Here is a 5,163-nt window from a genome sequence, read left to right as displayed (position 1 = left end):
GCAATGAGCTTCCCTGGCAGGTAACATTTCGTATGTGTTTTCTCAAGTGGTTGCTGGGGGGTTAAGTGTGTCCTGAGCTTGTGCCTGGCTTCCTCCAGTCATTGCCCTGTACCTTCCCCTGTACTGATGTTGGTTTGTACCCTTTCTGTGTCATGATCGATCACAGCTGTGAGCAAACTAGGCTGAGTCCTGCGAGTCCCCCTAGTGAGTCATTAAAGTAGGGATGCTTTGGGGTACCCCACACACCTCTCTCTCTCCATATATATTATATATATTTTGTACCACATGAATATATATTATATATCATCTATGAAAGTAAAATCAAAATGAAACTCCTTTACTTTTCAAGTTGACTTTAGAGAGAGAAGAAGGGAGAGAAAGAGAGAGGGAGAGAAACATCAATTTATCATTCTACTTATTTGTATACTCATTGGTTGCTTCTTGGATGTGCCCTGACCAGGGATCAAATCTGCATCCTTGGCCCATCAGGACGATGCTCCAACCAACTAAGCTATCCAGCCAAGGTGAAAGTCCTTTACTTTTTATATGCCTAGGTAAAAGTCCCATTCAATCTATCTCCCTTCCTTCATTTCTTTTTTGTTCTTGTTTTTCTATCTGCTATACATAAACGTTCTTAACTTATGACTAGGTACTTTCTATTAAAATTAAAGAAAAAGTGAGAAGGTCATTGCCTTGCCTTGTATTTGCCTAACTGAAAGCCCCATACAAAGTGTTTTCAGAGAGTGAAATAGAAACAGAGAGAGCGAAGAAAAATGAAAGGAACCAAGAATGCAACAAATTTCACTGCCTTGATCTATAAGGAGACACATTCTTATAGCTTTTAAGTAGGAGTGTTAGTTTTTTAAATTTCTTCAAACATTTTTCAGCTTTTACACATGAATCTTTCAAAATCGTAGGGCTTTGTTCTAGAAGAATATGTCCCTCTTTGTACATATAGAACAGTCCAGCACATAACTGGAAATGTAGGTCTGCCATTTAGGAGAATGTTTTTGTCACAGAGCTTAAAGTCACCTTTGCAGGGGTGGATGTCACACATTAAAGCAGGTTTTACATAAAGAAAGATTGTAAAGAGATTACAGAGACACCGAGCAGCTGCTGAACCAGAGAAAAAGGCTGCAAAAGATGGTTTGGGGACAAATTGGGAAAATTGGAATATAAAATAGATATGAGGTGATACTGTGGTATTATTAATTCTCTTAAGTGTCATCCTTATTTGAGGATATATAAGCTTCAGAACTTGGGGCAACATGTCTGCAATTTCCAAATGACTTAGGAAAACATACATGTGTATATCCACATACAAAGAGGTAAAAGCAACGTGACATGCTATAAACAATCATTGCATTCAGGCAGCAGGCATACAGGTTGCACTGTAAAATTCTTTGAAGTTTTCTACATATCCGAAATTTTTCAAAATAAAGGTGCTAAGAAAAAAGAACTTTTTAAACAAACAAGCTGTTAGTATAATTGAACTTAAAATAGAATGACAGTGACCAGAGGGGAGAGGGGAAGGAATTTCAGGGGAGAATGGGAAGGGTTTACAGGAACAAATATAAAGGACACATGGACAAAAGCTGGGGTGGGGGGAATGGGAGGGAGGTGGGGAGGGATGGGTGGGTGGGCTGGGATGGGAGTAAAGGATGGAAAAATTTACTTGAACAATGATTAAAATAAAATTAAAAAAGAAAAAAGAAATATTTGCTTTTGTAAATGGAAAAAAAAGAATGACATGTAATATCAGTTATTAGAAAATCAATAACCACTCTGCTATTGAATTTGCCACATTGATTTAAGGACTTAGAATCTTTTTGAATTAAGAAAACAAAAGGCTTTATTTATGCTCGATGACTAGACACGTTGTACTTGACTAAATTCCTGGTTAATTCAAACAGCTGGTGAAACTAGTTAGATGACTGGTTACTTTAATAATGATTAACCTGTATAATGCCTTCTTCTCAAACTTGACCTCATTGATTGAATTGTTCTTATTTTCTTGATCACTTTCATTTTTGTCATCATAAAGAATGATTTTTTAAGCACCTACTATGGACAAGATTCTGGGGACAATGTATTTGTAACTCATGCGACCTGTAATATCATTGGAAAGCTAAGAGATATGAATCAAAGATAAATAACATGACAAGAAAGAATAATCAGTAAGCTAAATGCACACTATTGTAACCTCCATAGAAAACCTGGTTGTGTCTCTACTGATCACGTAACCTCATCCCTCACTCTACAGATGAGAAAGCAGATTTAAAAAAATTTTTAAAGTATAGCTCATATATATTATATTGGTTTCACGTGTACAACATAGTGGTGAGACATTTATATACCTTACGAAGTGATCTCCACAATAAGTCTAGTGACAGATTTATCTTTATGTAGTCAAATATTTTAATGCTTTCTTTCACACTCTGGGTTGTTACTGTTGGTTTCTTGTTGTTGTCATAATTAGAACGACTTTCCCACTTCAGGTTATAAAAATATTCATCTATGGCTTCTTCTGGTACTTTTAATGTTGGGTGTCTTCCATTTAAATGTCTGAATTACATGAAATTATTTTTGCTGTCTGAAATAAGGTAGGACTTTAAGCCAGTTGCCCAACATTATTTTAATTCCTTTTGTCATTGATGTGACTTCAAACTAATGTGCCAATGCGTGTTTTCACTTGATATCTTCTCTCACTCTCTTTTTAAAAGAGTTTATTAAAAAAGGTTTTTTTATCCTTATGCGAGGACATTTTTTTCATTGCTTTTAGAGAGAGAGGAAGGAAGAGAGAGAAACATTGATTGATAGCCTCCCTCCCATACGTGCCCGGACTGGGGATCGAACCCACAAGCTTTCTGTTTTGGGGACAATACTCCAACCAGCTGAGCCACCTGGCCAGGGTGATAGCTCCTCTCTTTCACTGATGTGCTGGTACTCTGCCATTGTAGTCAATACAGCATTATAACGCCTTTATAGGTGTGGGGGAGAAATCCTACCTTTGTTACCTTTTTCTTCAGAAATTTCCTGACTATTCTCACATGTGGTCTTAACCCAGTCAGACCCATTTTTATAACAAATAGTTTGGGTTTTGATAGAGATTGCACAGCATTTACAAATCAATTTAAGCAGAATTTCCATCTTGTACAGTGTTGTGCCCTATAGCCCTAATAATGATATATTTCTCTTCATTTCTCTACATCTTCTTCGAATCCTCCAGGGCCCTGGCAGGAAACAGGTGGCACAAGCAAGCAAGAAATTGTTAAGTTTAGCAAAGTGGCTATTAATGACAGTTTGGACAGGATTTAGGGACATCAGAAAGGGTGGTACAGCAGTTCACGGGGGAGTTTTTACAACCCCCGGACCTGAGACGAGGAGGGGAGGGAACGATTCGTGGAATTTGGGAAGAGCAGTCATTAGGAGAGTATCACCTGCTGAGAGTTTCATTACATGGTTGCAGCCAGCCCACATCCTCGCGCAGCTGGGAGGGAGCCAAGGAGTTAAATACTCTGACCTCTCTCCATTGGCCAACCCCAAACCAAAGCCTGGCAACTGTCCATGAAGTTGTTACAGGCCAGCCTGTCGGGGCACAGAGCGGGGTGGGAAGGTGTGCACAGTGGACCTGGAGGGGAAATGGCAAGTACGAGCTTGCAAGGTAAAGCATTCATTATAGCTTCCCACCCCGCTATCACCTCCTTGGTTCCCAAGCATTTCATGTCGATTTTCTTCCCAAGTATTTCATAGCTTTGTTAGTATTTTGAATGGGATCTTTCCTTCTATCACCAATCTGGATCAAATTCTGTTTATATATAGGAAAGCTATTGATTTTTACAAATTGTTTGCATAGCATAGCAAGGTGGTTCGGTAAGCAGGCATTTGATTTTTTACTGCCTGTGTGAATATTACATAGTATGTGACTTAAGCAAAGTCAATTATTTTTTCTGCATCAACTCCATTAGTTTTCAAAAAGAAAAAAAAGAGGGAGATAACAAGATATTTACTTTTTTCAGTATTTAATGAAACAATACATATAAAGCAGTTAAAACTAGTCTGGCCCTGACTAGTGTGGCTTAGTTGGTTGGGCATCATCCCACAAACCAAAGGTCACCAGTTCAATTCCTGGTCAGGGCACATTCCTGGGATACAGGGTTCAATCCCCAGACAGGGCACTCATGAGAGGCAACCGATTGATGTTTCTCTCTCATATCCATGTTTCTCTCCCTCTCTTTCTCCTTCCCTCATTCTGTCTCTAAAGATAGATAGATAGGTAGATAGATAGATAGATAGATAGATGATAGATAGAAAAATAGATAGATAGATAGATAGATAGATAGATGTTTATTTAAAAACAGTGCCTGGCTCATAACAAACCCACAGGAAAGATCACCTATTATTATTGTATCTAATATTGTATCTAATAGTTTTTCAGCTGATCTGGGGCATTGTTGGCTTTTTAATTCCCTTGATCAACCCTGATCATTATCAGCTGATTTCCCATGCCAAATTCTCAAATTCTCTCCAGGTTGACTAGGTGAAGACTTTTAAACATAACTAGATATTTTGACTCTCCCCACAAAGGGCGCAGAAAATCAGTTAAGAAGGGAGCAATTCTCTTGGGGACCCCACTTTGAGAAGCAAGGCTTTCTATCACACTAGACTGCAAGTGCAGCTGACCTTTTTTCATTGGTAAGTGAACCAACTAGAAGCCTGGCCACTGCTGAAAACCCAGAGTTCCCTGTCAGATGGGTCTAAGACAGAACAAGGTCAATTTGAACCTAGCTCTAAGATATTTATAGAACAGTGTTTTTCAACCTGGAGGCTTTTGCCCTCCAGGGGATATTTTGCGATGTTTGGGGACATCTGTGGTTATTGCAACTAGAAGAGGGTTATGTTACTGGCATCTAGTGGGTACGGGTCAGGGATGCTGCTAGATATCTTACAATGCAGCAAAGAATTCTCCCACAGAAAATGCCAGTAGTGCTGAGGCTGAGAAGCTCTCCTATGACAAAGAGAGAAGACAGATCAGTCCACCAGGTCAGTTGGATCTAGACAAGACTTTTTGCCCCAGTTATGATGGTAGGAAGAAGAGGAACCTGGCATTTCTGCAAACCTCATGTCTGGGGTGGCTTGAATAGGCATGCTCCTCCCCCTACC

Source organism: Phyllostomus hastatus, unplaced genomic scaffold (assembly GCF_019186645.2).
Source record: "Phyllostomus hastatus isolate PE091 unplaced genomic scaffold, TTU_PhHast_1.1 phas_scaffold_12, whole genome shotgun sequence".
Classification (NCBI taxonomy): domain Eukaryota; kingdom Metazoa; phylum Chordata; class Mammalia; order Chiroptera; family Phyllostomidae; genus Phyllostomus; species Phyllostomus hastatus.
Note: the sequence above shows the minus strand (reverse complement) of the source record.